Below are 21397 nucleotides of genomic sequence, written 5' to 3' on the forward strand. Positions count from 1 at the left end.
AATAAATAGAGTAATAAATCTGTACAAATAGAATACAAGTGCTGTGGGGAGGGGAAGGAGGTAGGGCAGGTGGGGATGGGGAGGAGGAGGAGAGGAAAAAGGGAGCTCACTCTACCCCAATTCTTGGTCCTGAGTCATTCTCACCTGCAGTTCAGGTGCTGAAGGGGTCTCCAGGAAACCCTCCTGGGTCTATTTCAATAAAGATTTCACAAAGTAACTTGCAAACACACTTCTACCCAGAGTTTAAAGTAAGCCCCGCCCTCTGAGACCCACTCAAATGCACGCTAAATTAGTCAATTCTGTGAGAACGTATTCCAGGCCAACCATTACCCTCTGGCTGCTAGCTTTAAGAAGAACCTTGGGGTTTACACAGCTACACACCCAGGCCTGAAATCCATTCTTTTCTGAATGGTGTAGCAGGGCAAAGGGATTGCTGTGAAGTTAATCCAACTGAAGGTGAATTAAAATGAAAGAAAAAAGGACCAGGTAAGGAGTAGGGTAAGCAAGCAATAGAGAAACAGTGTAGCTTAGTGGCTAGAGCATGGGGCTGGGAGTCAAAAGGACCACCACATGTCTGCTGTGTGATCTTGGGCAAGTAGCTTAACTTCTCTGTGCCTCAGTAACCTCATCTATAAAAGCGGGATTAAGAGTGTGAGCCCCATGTGGAATAGGGACTACCCCCAACCTGATTAAGTTATATTTACTGCAGTGCTCAAAACAGTGCTTGACACATAGCAAATGTTTAATAAGCATGATTATTATCATTACCATTAAATAGTCTTTCGGGCAAGACAACCAATGGTGAATTTGAAAGCACGTGTGTAATATCGAGTGTACAAATATTGGCAAAAGAGGTGATTCAAGTAGTTCAGCATTAAATTTAGGAATTAAGTGTCACCAAAATCCTGGAGAATCTTCAGCAGTCCTCTAATTCTGAACCAATGAAGATATAAAAATTCTCCAGCTACATCAGGCAACCTTCTAAATATGAATTTAGTTAAATGTGCTTACCCAGAGCTCTTGGGCAATAATGTATTTTATAACTTATTTTATTATCATTTCAGAACTCTAAATTAGTGTATCTTTACAGGCTATGGATTTGAAAAACAGAAGAACGTAGAGAATTTACTCATTTTTCTTTTAAATAACTATGGCAGAGGTTTGGCCTCTGAGTCCCAGACAACTACAGAACAACAAGTCAAAAATCGCTGTGGCCAAATTTGCTCGTGATTAAAGACTTGGTGCTCTGTACTGTGGTATTCTGGCAGGGCCTCATTACCAGTGAATTGGTAGGTCTAGAAAGACCCAGAGACACATTCTGTGCTACAATATATCAAAGCAGGGTAAAAGGCAGCAATTTTTGTTTTAAAATGCAGTAAAACTCCCTGTTTCCTCCCACAGAGATTGCACTTGGACTTTTAATGCTTCCAACAGTAAGCCCGCAGACTGGTTCATGCCAATGATAATTTCTGCCCATCGACACCAAACCAAATATAGAATCAAATAGCCATTCCACTCACTGAATATGTGGTTTCAAGCAAATGTTGGTTTGGGGAATCTGTTCCCAGAGATTGATGCCTTAGATGGGGAGGGTGGTGTTGGGGGGTGAGCGAGGGTGTACACCCTGGAAAAATGGCTCGATTTTAATCAATCAATAATATTTCTTGAGCACTTACTGTGTACACAACACTGTACTAAACAGTTGGGAGAGAACCATAAAACAGAGTTGGTAGACATGTTCCCTGCTCACGAGCTTCCATCTAGAGGATTTTTAACCCCTACTTCTCTCTCTCTCTCTCTCTCTCTCTCTCTCTCTCTCTCTCTCTCTCGTATTTGTTAAGTGCTTATTATGTGCCAGCCACTATACTAAGTTCTGGGGTAGCAGGAACTTACTCTGGTCTGCAATCCCTAAAGTCTACGCACAGTGCTACACAGGACCTGTAAATTACAGAAACCAAAGTTGGCCTTTGCCTCTAGAAATTTCAACTGTGAATTGGCCTATGCCACAGTATTACAATCCCCCTTCGCATTAGTTTATGAACTCAGATAATAATAATGACGGCATTTGTTAAGTGCTTACCATGCATCAAGCACTGTTCTAGACACTGGGGTGGATACAAGATCATCAGGTTGGACACAGTTTCTGTCCCACATGGGGCCCACAGTCTTCATTTTCCAGATGAGGGAACTGAGATCCAGATGAATTAGACTTGCCCTAGGTCATGCAGCAGACAAGTGGCGGAACTGGGATTAGAACCCAGGTCCTTCTGGCTTCTGCACAGTGTACTGTCCACTGAGAAAGGCATTGCAATCAACCCAATTATCTTGTACTTACCCCAGCGCTTAGCACAGTACTTGGCCGCTGGTAAACCCATAACGACAACCATTATTATTATTATTATTATTGGGTGCTTGCAGGCCTGAGTAAAATATATAAGCAGGTGTCCTGGGAGGAACTGGCTGGAATTAAATTTGTCTGTCCACTTTCTTGGCTCTGTTTTTATGGAGGTCAGCCACCTGACTAGATGTAACCTTGTCCTGGACCCTCTCAGAGACCCAAACTGACATGTTTTATTTCTGCCAGAGAATCAGAGGCCTAAAGTTGGGAATTTGGCATTTTTTGACTCTGTGGTAAACGTTTGAATTCCGTGTATGCCATGTTTTGTATTATTCAAGACTTCAGAAACGCAGACTCCTTTTCCCCCAGACTAATGGCAGAAGTGAAATATCTCTTTGTGCTTCGAAGGCTGTGGGCATAGCTTGTAATTGGCCCATTTGATCGGACTGGGACAGTGCACTGCATGTGCAGATATGTGCCCGAAACACAATGAAGGCTTTGTAGAGGCAGCTGGCACTGGGGGATACACACAGCAGGCTCTGGGGGTAGCTCTTTTGCTCTGTGCCCTTACCCCGCTATTACCAGACACTGAGAAAGGTTGAAAATGCACCTCTTTCATTTTTCATTCTGGCTTGTGGGCGGTGAAAGAAGCATTCACTCCTCTGTGCTAATGACGGCAGAGAGACAGGGCTAGAAGGGGTTGAATGTGTAAATGGGCCCCATCCATGAAGTATGGGTTGGAAACATTCTAATTCCACCCTGAGCCTGAAACACTAGTAAACAAAAATGTGAGGATTTAAACAACCCCTTTCTATCATCAGAGGAAGCAGTGAGGCCTGGTGGATAGAGCATGGGCCTCGAAGTCAGAAGGACCTGGGTTCTAATCCAGGCTCCACCACATGTCTGCTCGGGCAAGTCACTTCATTTCTCTGGGCTTCAGTTATCTCATCTGTAAAATGAGGATTTAAACGCTGAGCCCCCGTGGGATATGTACCTCCTTCTTGCCTGTCCCACCGTCGACCCCTGGCCCACGTCCTCCCCCTGGCCCGGAATGCCCTCCCTCCACACATCAGCCAAGCTAGCACTTTTCCTCCCTTCAAAGCCCTACTGAGAGTTCACCTCCTCCAAGAGGCCTTCCCAGACTGAGCCCCCTTTTTCCTCTCCTCCTCCCCATCCCTACCTCCTTCCCCTCCCCACAGCACCTGTATATATGTTTGTACAGATTTATCACTATTTATTTTACTTGCACATGTTTACTATTCTATTTATTTTGTTAATGATGTGCATTTAGCTTTAATTCTATTTGTTCTGATCAATCAATCGTATTTATTGAGCGCTTACTGTTTGCAGAGCACTGTACTAAGCGCTTGGGAAATACAAGTTGGCAACATATAGAGACAGTCCCTACCCAACAGTGGGCTCACAGTCTGATGACTTGACACCCGCCTACATGTTTTGTTTTGTTGTCTGTCTCCCCCTTCTAGATTGTGAGCCCGTTGTTGGGTACGGACCGTCTCTATATGTCTCCAACTTGTACTTCCCAAGAGCTTAGCACAGTGCTCTGCACACAGTAAGCGCTCAATAAATACGATTGAATGAATGAATGAATATGGACTGTGTCCATCCTGATTAGCTTGTATCTACACCAATGCCTGGCACATAGTAAGAACTTAACAAATACCATGAAAAAAAAAGGCAGCAGAAAAGTATGGCTCTGAGGAAAAACATTCTGACATGGCCTAGCCACCACCCAGGGGTGATTTATCATATTGCTTTCCCTTTTGGGTAGCCTAAAATCCATAGGCCTTTAGAGCCCTGGAATTGCTGGCAAATTCATCTTTTGTTTTGTTGTTTAATCCCCCAAACTCTCACTGGTCCCATAGCAGTTTCTCCCAGAAAGCCTGCCTCTTGGAGAGAAAATTCACTGAAACATTTCAGCAATCAATCAATCGTATTTATTGAGCACTTACTATGTGCAGAGCACTGTACTAAGTGCTTGGGAAGTACAAATTGGCAACACATAGAGACAGTCCCTACCCAACAGTGGGCTCACAGTCTAAAAGGGGGAGACAGAGAACAGAACCAAACATACCAACAAAATAAAATAAATAGGATAGAAATGTACAAGTAAAATAAATAAATAAATAAATAAATAATCAGCAATCTGTGCCTGGAACCTAGGGATGGAGGAAGTACCTTTGATAGAGAAAGTGCCTTCACTTGTCAGGGTGGGCAGAACCAGAAATTTTACTGGGATATTTTCAAAAGCCAGATTTGGCTTGAGAGACTGCCATATCCGGTACAATTTCTCCTAGCAAAATTTTAAATGGAAAATTATTTTTCATCTATTGAACATTCATTCATTCAATCATATTTATTGAGCGCTTACTGTGTACAGAGCACTGTACCAAGAGCTTGAGAAGTACAAGTTGGCAACATATAGAGATGGTCCCTACCCAACAACGGGCTCACAGTCTAGAAGGGGGAGACAGACAACAAAACAAAGCAGGTGTCAAGTCGGCAGAATCAATAGAAATAAAGCTAGATGCACATCATTAACAAAATAAATGGAATAGTAAATATGTACAAGTAAAATAAATAGAGTAATAAATCTATACAAACATATATACAGGTGCTGTGGGGAGGGGAAGGAGGTAGGGCTGGGGGGATGGGGAGGAGGAGAGGAAAAAAGGGGGCTCAGTCTCACTCAGGTCTAGAGCTGAGGGACAAGGGTTGCTCTGGGGAGGAGCAATCGGCTAAGACCGCTCAGCCCTGTGCCAGGCAAAACTGTCTGGCCAAAAGCTGCCTGTCTCCCCCAGAGGGGTTCAGAGTTGGGCCGGCGTGAGGAGCAGAGCATTGGGAAGGGAAGCCACGCTAACTGCACGCCAGTGTACTGACCCCAGAAGCGGCTTGGCCTAATGGATAGAACATGGGTCTCAACTGTAAGCTTATTATGGGCAGGGAATGTGCCTGTTTATTGTTATATTGTCCTCTCCCAAGCACTTAGTACAGTGTTCTGCACATAGTAAGCCCTCAATAAGTAGGACTGACTGGCTGAGTCGCAGAAGGGCCTGGGTTCTAATTCCTGCTCTGTCACTTGTCTGCTGTGTGACCTTGGGCAAGACTGCATCTACTACTCCATCCTAATCTTCTTTCATCTCAGCTGCCTTTGACACTGTGGAAGACCCCCGTCTCCTGGAAACATCATCCCACTTTGGCTTCACTGACTCTGTCCTCTCCTGGTTCTCCTCTTATTTATCTGGCTGTTCATTCTTGCCTGGTTACTGTATCAGCCTCCTTGCCAACCTCTCCCCACTCCAGTTCATAATTCACTCTGATGCCCAGATTATTTTTCTACAAAAACGTTTAAGGACATGCCATCCTGCCCCTCAAAAAATTCCAATGGTTGCCTGTCAACCTCTGCATCAGACAAAAACTCCTCACCATTGGCTTTAAAGAACTCCACCACCTTTCCTCCTTCCTACCTCACTTCACTACTCTCCTTCTACAACCCAGCCCACACAATCTGCTCCTCTAGTGCTAACCTTCTCACTGTGTCTTGATCTCACCTATCTTGCTGCCGACCCCTAGCCCACATCCTGCTTCTGCCTGAAACCCCCTCCCTCCTCAAATCCAAAAGACAATTACTCTCCGCCCACCTTCAAAGCCTTATTGAAGGCACATCTCCTCCAAGAGGCCTTCCCAGACTAAGCACCCCCTTTCTCATCGCTCACTCCCTTTACTCTTCCCGGCTACCAGCCCCACGACACATATACTTATCTGTGATTTATTTGTCTCCCCACCTCTAGACTGTGAGCTCAATGTGGGCAGGGAAAGTGTCTGTTCATTGTTGTACCGTACTCTCCAAGTGCTTAGTACAGTGCTCTGCATATAGTTAAGTGCTCAATAAACACAATTGAATGAATGAATGAAAAGTCACTTCACTTCTCTGTGACTCAGTTACCTCATCTGTAAAGTGGGAATTATGACTGTGAACTCCCCATGAGACACAGACTGTATCCAACCTGACTGATTTAGATCTCAGTGCTTAGAACAGTGCCTGGCACAGGCTAAGCATTTAACAAATGCCATAAAAATACAAAAAGAGCTGAGTGAACAGAGGGGTCTTGCAAGTGGCTCTTGCCAACATCTTCCTTTCTGCGTGCTGAAGAAAAAAATGTCTCTGCAGGTTTTTAGAAGTGTCTCACATGGCTGATTTCCCTCCCTTCAGCTGTTCTTCCTTCCCACCTCCATGGGGACTGCCAGCAACCAGGTTGGCAGGGAGTAATGGCAGGAGGACAGCTTGAGGTAGACACCCACAACCCCCATAATAATAATAATAATAATGATGATAATAATAATAATAATGGTATTTGTTAAGCGCTTACTATGTGCAAAGCACTATTTTAAGCACTGGGAGGATACGAGGTGCTCAGGTTGTCCCACAGGGGGCACACAGTCTTAATCCCCATTTTACAGATGAGGTAACTGAGGCACAGAGACGTGAAGTGTCTTGCCCAAAGTCACACAGCTGACAAGTGGCAGAGCAGGGATTTGAACCCATGACCTCTGACTCCAAAGCCCGGGCTCTTTCCACCGAGCCACACTGCTTCTCTTCTGCTATGAATACTTCAGCTTGGCCCCTCTAGGACCCTGATGGACTGAGGGGAACCTGGGAGCCAGGGATTCAGACCATCTTGGGGCTATCAGGCTAAAGCTGTCACGGCAGAGACTGGGGATTGCTCCATATGGCTTCACACATGGGAAAGCAGCATGGCTTAGTGGATAGAGCACAGGCCCGGGAGTCAGAAGGACCTGGGTTCTAATCCTGGTTCAGCCACTCGTCTGCTCGGTGACCTTGTACAAGTCACTTCACTTCTCTGGGCCTCAGTCCTCCTCTCTCCCCCTCCCCACCCCTCCTGCCCTACCTCCTTCTCCTCCCCACAGCACCTGTATATATGTTTGTACAGATTTATTACTCTATTTATTTTACTTGTACATATTTACTATTCTATTTATTTTGTTAATGGTGTGCATCTAGCTTTACTTCTATTTATTCTGATGACTTGACACCTGTCCACATGTTTTGTGTTGTTGTCTGTCTCCCCCTTCTAGACTGTGAGCCCGTTGTTGGGTAGGGTCCATCTCTATATGTTGCCAACTTGTACTTCCCAAGCGCTTAGTACAGTGCTCTGCCCACAGTAAGCGCTCAATAAATACGACTGAATCTATAAAACGGGATTAAGACCGTGAGCCCCATGTGAGATAAGGACTGTGTCCAACTTGATTCGCTTGTATCTTCCCTAGCGCTTAGTAAAGTGTGGCACAGAGTAAGTACTAAACAAATACCTTTAAATAAAACCCCAACAACAGAGAATGCTTCTTATTTTGTCGCTGGGGCAACACAGCGTGATGCTTTAATCAGGTTCTGGGAAGGGGTGGCTAAATGGGATCTTACCACATTGCATATGCAGTCATGAGTCTGGCTTATTGTGGGCAGGGCATGCATCCATTTCTTGTTATAGCGTACTCTCCCAAGTGCTTAGTACAGTGCTTTGCCCACAGTAAGTGTCCAATACATACGATTGAATGAGTGATGAATGAATGAATGGCCCTGTCCACTGTCACAAAGCAGGCCAGTGGCAGAGCTGGCATTAATAATGCTCTCTCCATGGGGCATTCAAAGTTTAGGAGAGCTTTCAAAGTTTTTCTTTTTCTCTGCCACCTAACACTCACTTGCATGGGTTACTGGAGAAAATCAAGTAAATACCTCCAATGAAAATGTTATGTTTACTTAGCCTGAAGCCCCTAAATCCTTCTACTTTTATAAACCTCCCTACTTAATGTGTGTGCTTTTATTTATTCTATTCACTGTGCGTAATGAAGGTAGAATAGTATTTTATTTTATTGTTTTCATGAAGATAAAGTTTTCATGTCTGAAATGCCATCAGCATAAAATTGTATTTATACCTTCATAGAATAGTTTCAAGTACTCAAGTCACTTATTTTAAAATGGCCTAAATTTCAGGATTTTGCCTCATTTCAATATTAAAACTTAGAAAGAGAGATCTAGTGACCTTGGGCAACTAACATCACTTCTTTGTGACTCTGTTACCTCACTTGTAAAATAGGGATTAAGACTGTGAGCCCCATGTGGGACAGGGACTGGGACCAGCCTGATTAGCTTTTATCTACCCCAGCACTTAGTACAAAGGCCTGGCACAGAATCAGTACTTACCAAATACCATAAAGAAAAAATTTAGGAGAACTTTCAATTTTCAGTGAGAAAAGATGTTACTCTGCTAAAGGTTTTAGTCCAATGAAAATGTCATGCTTAGTTAGCCTGAAGCCCCCAAATCTTTCTACTTTTGAAACCTCTCTACTTAATGTGTATGCTTTTATTTATTCTATTCACTGTGCATAATGAAGGTAGAATAGTATTTTATTTTATTATTTTCATGAAGATAAAGTTTTCATGTCTGAAATGCCATCAGCATAAGATTGTTTTTATACCTTCTTAGAAATAGTTTCAAGTACTCTAGTTATTTATTTTAAAATGGCCTAAATTTCAGGATTTTGTCTCATTTCAATATTAAAACTTAGGAAGAGATATCTAGTGACCTTGGGCAAGTAACTTCACTTCTTTGTGACTCTGTTACCTCACTTGTAAAATAGGGATTAAGGCTGTGAGCTCCATGTGGGACAGGGATTGGGACTAGCCTGATTAGTTTTTATCTATCCCAGTACAAGGGCCTGGCACAGAGTAAGCACTTACCAAATACCATAAAGAAAAAATTTAGGAGAACTTCCAATTTTCAGTGAGAAAAGATGTTACTCTGCTAAAGGTTTTAGTAAAACGGCCCGTTAAATTGTAGGGGCCTGTTTATTTTAGTGGGTAGATATAAAGGGATATTAAAAAAAATCAAATCAAATAAAAATATTTTATAAACAGGTTGAGAGCAAAATAAAGTGTTTTTCACTCAGATCGTATAAAAACGAACAGATGATTCATTTTTCACAATATTTAATGTCCTTATGGGAGAGCAGGCATTTTGTGTATGTTCTAGAAAGTGAATTAATCTTTTAAAAAACAACTTTAAATAAATACTTTAAAAAATTGGGATAAATTTTAAATGATAATAAAATTCTAAATAAAGACCTAGACTCATTGCTACCTCCCCTACAGACTTTACCCCAAACTAGAGATATATCCTGTTTATGTTTCCTAGATATATTTTCCTCCTGAATGTGGTGACACCCAAATTAGTTTACACCTGAGATACTCACAGGTGTAGATAAATAGTCTCTATATGGTCAGCACTTTCAAGATTTTTTTTTTTAACATCAATCGATGGTAATTATTGAGCACCTAATATATGTAGGGCACCGTACTAAGCACCTGAGAACGATACAAGAGTTGGTAGCCACATTCCTGCCCACGAGGAGCTCATGCAGTTTAAAATAAGGTGCTCAAGAGAAAGGAACCTGAAGTTGAAACTAACTCCCCTGGTTCATTTTAATCCTCTCGAATATTTCCTGGATCCTATATCTAGCTCCAAGGCCAAAACCAAATGTGGTAAATCAAAGACTGTTTGTCCCATTCTACCCAGGTGTGCCTAGAAACTGGAGATATTTCCAGGCTCATTCAGAGCCTATTTTTTTAATGGTGTTTGTTAAAAGTTTACTATATGCCAGACACTGTTCTAAGCAGCGGGTCAGATGAAAGCTAATCAGGTTGGGCACAGTCCATGTCCCACATGGGACTCACAGTTACAGATGAGGTAACTGAGGCTCAGAGAAGTGAAGTGACTTGCCTAAGGTCACACAGCAGACAAGTGGTGGAGCGGGGATTAGAACCCAGGGTTTTCTGATTCCCAGGCCCGTGCTCTATCCACTAGGCCACACTTCTTCTATTGAACTGCCATCGGGTATCAGGTCACTCCCTGCCTTAGCCCAGGAGAAGGGGACAGGGCTTAAACCAGAGAACCGAAGATAAAATCAAACATTTCACACCACTCACAAATGTTAAGGAGTAAAGGAGCAAACAAACCAGATCCCTCTGAGTAAACTGCTTAGCTTGAAATCGATTTGGATATTCTTTCCCGGGGGAATCTCTTGATAAATCTTATAGATTAGATGAGCTGGCATTCTACAATGGGAGAATTTATGATTTCAAACAATTGTACCTACCAGCTACTTCAGGACACTTATATGAGTGGGATATCTAAGCCCTAGAACTAACACTGAAGCCATTTGCACAAGAAAAAAAGGCTTTAGAAGCTCTAGTAAAATTAGAAAGAAGACTTGGCCTAGAAGTCAGGGGACCTTGGTTCTAATCCAGTTTGTGCCACTAGCTGGCTGTATGACCTTGGGCAAATCACTAAACCTATCTGTGCCTCAGTCACCTCACCTGTTAAATGAGGATTTCATACCTATTCTTCTTTCTCCTTAGACTGTGATTTCCCGTGTGGGAATGGGACCATGTCTGACCTGATATCTTTCTCTCCTCCAAGGTTTAGGACAGTGCTTGGCACATAGCAAGCACTTAATAAATACCACAGTTATTATTATTATCAGTCATGTAATTTGTTTCCCCTGACAAGTTGTTTTATTTTTTAAATGGTGTCTGTTAAGAGCTTTTTATGTGTTAAACACTGTACTAAATGCTGGGGTACATACAGGTTAATTAGGATGGACACAGTCCCTGTCCCTCATGGGGCTCACCTACTAAGCAAGAGGGATAACAGGTATCCCCATTTGACAGTTGAGGAAACAGAGACAGTTAAGTTATGTGACTTACCCAAGGTCACACAGCAGCAATTGGCAGAGTTGGGATTTAGAACCCAGGTCCTTCTGACCCCCATGGCCATGTTCTGTCCAGTAGACCAGGCTGCTTCTCACCAGTTGTCCCCAGTAAGCCTTGTAACACTATCTGGTAGTGACATGGGAGGTCACTACATGGGAGGTCACACGGGAGAAAGGAGGTAATAATAATGGTATTTGTTAAGCCCTTATTGTGTATCAAGCACTGTACCAAAGTGCTGGGGTGGATACAGATGAGGTAACTGAGGCCCAGAAAAGTGAAGTGATTTGCCCAAGGTCACACAGTATACATGTGGTGGAACCAGGATTAGAACCCATGACCTCCGACTCCCAGTCCGTGATCTATCCCCTACATCATGCTGCTTCTCTTAAGGGAAGCCTGATAGAACAACCGGAAAAAGCTGTCGGGCAGGAAATGCGTCTCTTCCTTGTTATATTGTACTGTCCCAAATGCTTAATATAATTCTCTGCATACAGTAAGCGCTCAATAAATGCCCTTGACTGACTGACTTGTCCTCCCCATTCTTTCCCACTTCCCCAGATGACATTTTCCAGATGGCTGGCTGTGGGAGGAGGGGAGGAGTAATAGTTTATCACTCAACTGTCCTGGGCCCACTCATTAAGAGAGGATATGCAGAACTGTTTATGAAAGTTTAGTATGGTGAGAGATTTCTTCTGGCCAGAAATGCTTCAGGTGAATAGAACTTGTTTTACAGTAAGGAAGTGGACTTAATAGAAAATCGACTACAGAGAGCTAGCAGATGTCGATGAGTGATTAAAATAGTATTCTCGAGGCTATAGGAATGGATCCAGCCCCTTGAACCATTCATTCATTCACTCAATCATATTTATTGAGAGCTTGCTGTGTGCAGAGCACTGTACTAATCACTTGGGAGAGTACAATGCAACAATAAAAAGACACATTCCCTGCCCACAGTGAGCTCACAGTCTAGAGGGAGAGACAGACACCAATACAAATAAATAAATCTTAGGCCTATATAACAGTCACTTAGGAAGCAGAATGCAAACTTGAACTATGGAGCATATGTATGGTTAATGAAAATGCTTTTCTTCATTTCAAATGCAAAACACTTAACATTAAACAGAAGAACATGGCTCTTTAGCCTAACCAGCATGGGCATGACAAAAGTTATTTCGAAATTCACTGTGTCAAGTGTTTATTCTGGCTTTCCACAGTGTCCACACTGCATTTCCATCTCCAGGAATCGATTTCAAACTTTTATTTAGTTAGGGTGGCCCTTTCACTGTTGTAAGACACTAGGATGCAGGATTTTGGAGGGTCAAGCAGGGAGGATGCTGACGACCTACTCAATTGCGCAGAAAGTCTATGTGGAATTAGGAAAATGACCACACCTAGCTAGCAAGGTAACACTACTTCCCCCTTATCTTCCTTGGAAAGTGAAAATTATTAATTGAAACCCTATACATACCTGAGGCATCAATGACTCTCTGAATGAGCAAAGATTTAACCTTTACAGGCTTGGGGAATCTTGGGGATTTGAAATCTAATGTCTCATTATGTAATGTAAATTGCACAACTATAGGCTTACTGATGATTTAAATATATGAATAGCAGAACACATGAAATTACTTCCTGGACTTCAGTAAACCTCAAAAAAACTGAAGGGACAGATGAAACTCTCTGACAAAAAGCATCTCTAATTTGTTGAGTAATGTAAAATCTACCACTCAGAACTGGTTCGCAAAAGTTGTTTAACTTGATAAAATGAATCTTTTCAATAAAAGGGAAAGATAATTATTTTTAGAGAATATTACTCATAAGTAGCAGGGTTGCCTGATGGAAAGCATATGGACCTAGGTATCAGAGGATCTGGGTTCAAATATCACCCCGTGACACCTGCTGTGAGACCTTGGGCAATCAATCAGTGGCATTTATTGACTGTTTACAGTGCATTGTCATAAGCCCTTGGGAGAATACAATAAGTCAGGGTTGTTTAGGCATGTTCCCTGCCCACAGTGAGCTTACAGTCAAGAGGTGGAAACAGACATTAAAATCAATTATGGATATGTACAAAAGTGCAGTGAGGTTGATATGACGTTCTTACAGGGACCAGCATGGTTCAGTGGAAAGAGCACGGGCTTTGGAGTCAGAGGTCATGGGTTCAAATCCTGGCTCTACCAATTGTCAGCTGTGTGACTTTGGGCATGTCACAACTTCTCTGTGTCTCAGTTACCTCATCTGTAAAATAGGGATGAAGGCTGTGATCCCCCTGTGGGACAACCTGATTGCCTTGTAACCTCCCCAGTGCTTAGAACAGTGCTCTGAACATAGTAAGCACTTAATAAATGTCATTATTATTATTATTAAAGCTCCAAATGCATAGGTGGCACAGAAGGGAGAGGGAGTAGGGGAAGTACCTCCAGTGGCTACCAATCAATCTGCGCATCAGGCAGAAACTCCTCACCCTGGGCTTCAAGGCTGTCCATCACCTCGCCCCCTCCTACCTCACCTCCCTTCTCTCTTTCTACTGCCCAGCCCGCACCCTCCGCTCCTCCACCACTAATCTCCTCACTGTACCTCGCTCTCGCCTGTCCCGCCATCGACCCCCGGCCCACGTCATCCCCCGGGCCTGGAATGCCCTCCCTCTGCCCATCCGCCAAGCTAGCTCTCTTCCTCCCTTCAAGGCCCTGCTGAGAGCTCACCTCCTCCAGGAGGCCTTCCCAGACTGAGCCCCTTCTTTCCTCTCCCCCTCGTCCCCCTCTCCATCCCCGTCTTACCTCCTTCCCTTCCCCACAGCACCTGTATATATGTACATATGGTTGTACATATTTATTACTCTGTTTATTTATTTATTTATTTATTTTACTTGTACATCTCTATCCTACTTCTTTTATTTTGTTGGTATGTTTGGTTCTGTTCTCTGTCTCCCCCTTTTAGACTGTGAGCCCACTGTTGTGTAGGAACTGTCTCTATGTGATGCCAATTTGTACTTCCCAAGCGCTTAGTACAGTGCTCTGCACATAGTAAGCGCTCAATAAATACGATTGATTGATTAAGTAAGGGAAGGCCTCTTGGAGGGGATGTCATTTTATTAAGGCTCTGAAGGTGGGGAAAGTGGTGGTCTGTTATATATGAAGGGGAAAGCACTTCCAAGCAAGAGGAAGGATGTGAGAAAGGGGTTGGTGGTGAAATGGATGAGGTAGAGGTGCAGTGAGTAGGTTGGCATTGAAGCAGCAGTGTGTGGAAGAGTTGGCAGTAGGAAATCAGCTAGGCAAGGGAAGAGGAGGCAATCTGATTGAGTGCTTTGAAGATAATGGTAAGAAGTTTCTCTTTGATGTGGAGGTGGATGAAAAACCACTGGACGTTTATGAGAAGTGGGGAGAAACGGATGGAAAGCTTTTTTCAGAAAAATGATCCGGGCAGCAGAGTGAAGTAGGGACTGAGTGGGGAGAGACAGGAGGCAGGGAGGGCAGCAAGGAGGTTGATACGATAATCAAGAGGGGATAGGATAAGTGCTTGGATTAACTTGGTACAAGTTTGGATGGAGAGGAAAGGGATGATTAGCAATGTCATGAAGACAGACTATATGGGTTGAGTGACAGAGATGAGGAGAAGCTAATGTCAAGGGTACAGACTTGTAAGACAGGGAGGATAGTGGTACTGTCTACAGTGATAGTGATGCCACAGGGAGGACAGGGTTAGGATGGGGAAACTAAAGAGTTCTATTTTGGACACGTTAAGTTTGAGATGTCAGCGGGCATCCAAACAGAGATGTCCTAAAGGCAAAAGGAAATTAGAGCGGAGGAGAGATGTCAGGGCTGGAGAGGTAGATTTGGGAATCATTCACAAAAAGATGGTAGTTGAAACTATGGGAGGGAATGAGTTCTCTAAGGAAGAGGGTGTAGATGGAGAATAAAAGGACACTCAAACCTGAGTCTAAAAGGACTACCCAGTTAGAGGGTGGCATAGGGAGGCAGAGGAGGAGCCTGTGAAAAAGACTGAGAATGAGGGGCCAGAGGGCTAGGAGGAGAACCAGGAGAAGACAGTGTCCCTAAACCTCACTTAGATAATGTTTCCAGGTGAAGCGGGTGGTTGACAGTGTCAAAGGCAGCTGAGAGGTTGAAGAGTATTAGGTTGGAATAGAGGCCATTGGATTTGGCAAGAAGGAGGTCATTGGTGATCTTCGAGAGGACAGTTTCTATGTAGCGAAGGGAGCAGAAGCCATTCATTCCATCGTATTCATTGAGCGCTTACTGTGTGCAGAGCACTGTATTAAGCACTTGGGAGAGTATAATACAACAATAAGCAGACACATTCCCTGCCCACAATGACCTAGATTGGAGAGGGTCAAGGAGAGAATTGGAGGAGTGGAAATGGAGGCAGTGAGTGGAGACAACTTATTCAAAGAGTTGGAGAGGACTAATAATCATAATAAATAATTGTGGTATTTGTTAAGCACTCACTACGTTCTAGGCACTGTACTAAGCACTAGGGGGGTGGGTGGAAATACAAGCAAATTGGGTTGTCACAGTCCCTATCCCATGTGGACTCACAGTCTCAATCCCCATTTTATAGATGAGGGAACTGAGGCTCAGAGAATAATGAGTTATGGTACTAAACACTTACTACGTGCCAAGCACTGTTCTAAGCACTGGAGTAGATACAAGTTAATCAGGTTGGACCCAGTCCCTGTCCCACCTGGACCTCACATTCTTAATCCCCATTTTACAGATGAGGTAACTGAGGCTCAGAGAAGTTAAGTGACTTGCCTAAGGTTACACAGCAGACATGTGGCAGAGCAGGGATTAGAACTCAGGTGCTTCTGACTCTCAAGCCCATGTTCTATTCACTACCCCATGCTGCTTCTTGCCCATGGTCACACAGCAGGCTCCTTCTCATCATTTTGGAAACCAGCCACTCACCAGATAACAATGTCTCCTCTGCCACTGACTGACTGCCAGCTCCTCAGACAGAGATGGAATTGGAACCCATGACCTTCTGATTCCCAGGCCTGTGCTCTACCATGCTGCTTCCCAATTGGTGCTGCAGCTCCAGACTTTTTTTCCTGAATGCCCTTATCCCGCCACATCTCCTCAGTCCCCTTGCTTCGGTCACCCCATCTCTGCACCTCTTACCAAGAGCCACCTCTGTCGCCTCCACACACAGATCACTCCCATCCAGCCTCTCCCCACTCCTCAGGCTGTCTCCCCTGCACCCTCCCTGTAGCCTCAGCCAAGTAGTCTGTGGAACCCCAACTCCATCATGGAGAAGCTTCTCTTCACCCTTAACCTGTTCCTGACCCAGTCACAGCTCCTCCTCATCATTTTGGAAAACAGCCTCTCACCAGATAATGTCTACCCTGCCATTCTCTTCCAAGCAGGGCCTCATTTTTTCCCACTTCCCAGGAATCAGTGGGAAAGGGAGAAGTTGGCCTCCCTCTTTCCCCCAATAATAATAATAATAATAATGGCATTTATTAAGCGCTTACAATGTGCAAAGCACTGTTCTAAGAGCTGGGGAGGTTACAAGGTGATCAGATTGTTCCACAGGGGGCTCACAGTCTTAATCCCCATTTCACAGATGAGGTAACTGAGGCCCAAAGAAGTGAAGTGACTTGCCCAAAGTCACACAGCTGACAATAGGTGGAGCTGGGATTTGAACCCATGACCTCTGACTCCAAAGCCCGTGCTCTTTCCACTGAGCCACACTGCTTCTCAATGCCACTTTCATACAATCCCACCCCTCACATCCCTCTGTTTCCCTTCCTTTCAAGCCCATACCATCCATCTCTACCACCCACTCCAACCACTCATTACTGTTATTTACCAGTCCCCAGGCCCCACCCCCAACTTCCTGAACTATTTCAACATTTTTCTCACTTTCCCTCCCTTTTTCCATCCCCACGCTGATCCTGGGGGACTTCAACAACCATCCAAATGTTCCTGCCCATCTTTGTCTGCTCGCTTTCTCTCACTCCTCAACTCCACCGACTTCCTGCTCCACCTCTCCCGACCCACTCACTAACTTGGACCCACAGTTAATTTCTTGATCATTCATTGTTGTAAAATCTCTAATCTCACCAACTCTCAAATCTTGCTCAGGCCATAACCTCCTGATCTGTCTTCTCTCCCCATAAATCTGTTCCTTCCCCACAAATCTGTCCTATTCCCTCCCTGAGACCTCTAATATTTTGACCCCATCCAATTTTCTAAAGTCATCCTGCCCCTTCTGGTCTCCGTACCTCACCTACCTTCTCTCAGAACACAAATCCCTACCGGCAACACTGCCATCTCATTTAAACTCAATTCCCTCTCTCACCTGATCCTCTGCCAGTCTTGTATTACCATATTACAGCCCTGGATAGTCTCCAAAGTACACTTCCCCTGCCATCATACCTGAGCTGCAGAGCACTGCTGATGGAAATTTAAACACCGGGCCATCCTCGTTTATCTCAAATTCGTACTCACCTGCTTTCATTCTGCCTTCTCATTCACCCAGCAAAAATACTTCCCCATCCTTATTGATTCTCATGTTCATTGTCCAGGACAGCTGTTTCAGACTTCGCACACTCTCTTCAGACCCCCTTTCCCTCTGTGCCCCCTCATCTTTCACCCCTGTTGACTTAGCCAAGTATTTCACTGATAAAATTGAAGCCATTAGGCGTGGTTGCCTCAAAATCTTCCCTGCTTCTCTTCTGTCCCTTTCTTCTCCAGCCCTCTCTTCAGTTCTCTTACCTTTCGCAGCAGTATCTCAACAGGAGCCGTGTGGCCTAGCGGATAGAGCATGGGCTGGGAGTCAGAAGGACCTGAGTTCTAGTCCCAACTTGGCCATTTGTCAGCTGAATGACCTTGGGAAAGTCACTCAACTTTTCTGTGCCTCAGTTACCTCATTTGTAGAATGGGGATTAAGACTGTGTGATATGAACGTGTCCAACCTGATTACCTTGTATCTACCTCAGCATTTAAAATGGTGCCCGGCACATAGTAAGCACATAACAAATACCATAAAAAAAGAGATCTCCTGCCTCTTCTCAAATTCTGAACCCATTCCTTCTCACCTCATCAAAACAACTGCCCTCTCACTTCTTCACTCCCTGACTACCATCCTCAACCATTCACCCAAGCAGCATGAAGCAGCAGAAGCAGCATGGCTCAGTGGAAAGGGCACGGGCTTTGGAGTCAGGGGTCATGGGTTCGAATCCCAGCTCTGCCAATTGTCAGCTGTGTGACTTTGGGCAAGTCACAACTTCTCTGGGCCTCAGTTACCTCATCTACAAAATGGGGATTAAGACTGTGAGCCCCCCGTGGGATAAACTGATCACCTTGTAACCTCCCCAGCATTTAGAACAATGCTTTGCACATAGTAAGTGCTTAATAAAAGCCATTATTATTATTATTATTATTATTATTATTATTATTCACCATTCTTCTAGACCATGAGCCCACTGTTGGGTAGGGACCTTCTCTATATGTTGCCAACTTGTACTTCCCAAGCCCTTAGTACAGGGCTCTGCATACAGTAAGCGCTCAATAAATATGATTGAATGAATTCACTTGTCAGTGGCTTCTTCCCCTCTACTTTCAAGCATGCTTATGTATCCCCCATCCTAAAAAAACCCTTCCCTTAATCCCACAATACCCTCAAGTCATTGCTGTACCTCCTTTCTACCATTCCTCTCCAAACTCCTTGAATGAGTTGTCTACATGTGCACTTTCCACTTAATCTGGCTTCTTCCCCCTTCAATTCTCAGAAACTGCCCTCTCAGTGACGTTCTTCTTGCCAAATTCAACTCCTTCTACTTCATCCTAACTCTCCTCAACCTCTCAGCTGCCTTCAACACTGTGGACCACCCCCTTGTCCCAAACCTTGGCTTCACTGATACTGTCCTCTTCCGGTTCTCCTCCTATCTGGCAGTGCTTTCTCAATCTCTTCCACAGGCTATTCCTCTGTCTCCCACCCTCTCACTGTGGGAGGCCCTCTAGACTCAAATCTGGGTCCCCTTCTATTCTCCATCCATACCCAGTCCCTTGGAGAACTAATTCACTCTCACAGCTTCAACTACCATCTTTATGTGGATGATTCCAATTCTACCTCTCCAGCCCTGACCTCTCTCCTTCCCTACAGTCACATTTCCTCTGCCTTCAGGACATCTCTACTTGGATGTCTCACTGACACCTCAAACTTAACATGTCCAAAAAAGAACTCCTCATCTTCCTACTTCTACCCTGTCTCCCCCATGCAGACAACACAACCATCTTTCTGGCCTCATGCTTGACATTATCCCAACTCATTTCTCTCATCCAACCCACATATTCTACCTTCACAACCTTGCTGAAATCTGCCTTTTCCTCTCCATCCAAACTGTTACTACACTAATGAGCCCACTGTTGGGCAGGGACCATCTCTATATGTTGCCAACTTGTACTTCCCAAGCGCTTAGTACAGTGCTCTGCACACAGTAAGTGCTCAATAAATATGATTGATTGATTAATCCAGGTACTTACTACATACAGTCTTGACTATGGCCTCAGCCTCCTCACTGACCTCCCTGCCTCCTGTCTCTCCCCAAGTACAGTCCTTACTGCACACCGCTGCCCAGATCATTTTTTTTAAAAAAGGGCTGTCCATATCTCCACACTCCTCATAAACCTTCAATCAATCAAACCAATCAATTTTATTTATTGAATGCTTACTGTATGCAGAACCCTGACTGTACTAAGCACTTGGGGGAGTACAGTATAGCAGAGTTGGTAGACACATTCCCTGACCACAGTGAGCTTACAGTCTAAAAGGGAAGACCGACTTAAGTATAACTAAATAAATTACGGATAAGTATATCAGTGCTGTGGGACAGAGGGAGGGGTGAATAAAGGGTGAAAATCCAAGTGCAAAGGTGGTACAGAAGGGCGTGGGAGAAGAGGAAATGTGGACTTAGCCAGAAAGGCCTCATGGAGGAGATGTGATTTTAATAAGTTAAATAACATGACTACATAACTAATCAGTGGTATTTATTGAATGCTTACTCTTTGCAGAGCCTTGTTCTAAGCGGTTGGAAGAGTACAATAGAACAGAATCAGCAGACTCGGTCCCTGCCCATAATGAGTTTACAGTTAATGTAGGATCATTCTTTTTTCTGTTTGAATATTTTAAATTTGGGAGAAATTCTAAAGCACAGAGTGGAAGACAGAGTAACTGTCTCCCTCTAGATTGTAAGATATTGGTGGGCAAGAAACTCTGTTGTATTGTACTCCTCCAAGTGCTTATTATAGTGCTCTACATGGAGTTAAGCACTCAGTAGATATCACTGATTGACTGGTCTGTAGCTTCTTGAACTTTGAAATTCGTATCTTATGATGCTGTTTTATTCTAAATGCCTATGTAATTTGTATTTAAAATTTTTTCTCTGAGCAGGTACTCTTATTAAAGTGTTAAAATTTGGTAACTATTCTGAATTTAAAGGAATCATATCCTATTGTGTCCTAATGTACTTAATTGATTTTTATACTCTTCTGACCCACATTGGCAGGGAAAGGGAGGTGCAGTGGCTCAAAAGTTGGGGAATTCCCACTGGGGCTATACCACCACTATTTATTTTATTTTGTTAATTTTGTTGTTGTTGTCTGTCTCCCCCTTCTAGACTGTGAGCCTGCTGTTGGGTAGGGACTGTCTCTATATGTTGCCAACTTGTACTTCCCAAGTGCTTAGTATAGTGCTCTGCACATAGTCACTTCACTTCTCAGTGCCTCGGTTCCCTCATCGGTAAAGTGGGGATTAAGGCTGTGAGCCCCGCGTTGGACAATCTGATTACCTTGTAACCTCTGCCGCGCTCAGAACAGTGGTTTGCACATAAGAAGTCCTTAATAAATACTACTACATTACATGGAATTATTATTCCAATGGAACTCGTGCAGCCATACCGTAAATGGGGCAGGTGGGTCATTCTGACCTCTCGGACCAAACTCGAGACGATCAATAAATACGATTGAATGAATGAAAGAATTCATTCAATCAATAAATACGATTGAATGAATGAATGAATAAGCCTTTGAAGGAAGTGAGAGTGATTGTCTGTTGGATATGAAGAGTGAGGGCATTCCAGGCCTAGAGGCAGGATGTAGGTGAGAGGTTGGCAGTGAGAGAGGCAAGATCAAAGTATAGAGAGTATGTTGCCATTACAGGAGTGAAGTATGTTGGCTGAGTTGTTGTAGGAGAGCTGCAAGGTAAGGTGGGAATGGGCAAAATGATCAAGTGCT

This window comes from Tachyglossus aculeatus, chromosome 5 (genome assembly GCF_015852505.1).
Source record: "Tachyglossus aculeatus isolate mTacAcu1 chromosome 5, mTacAcu1.pri, whole genome shotgun sequence".
Classification (NCBI taxonomy): domain Eukaryota; kingdom Metazoa; phylum Chordata; class Mammalia; order Monotremata; family Tachyglossidae; genus Tachyglossus; species Tachyglossus aculeatus.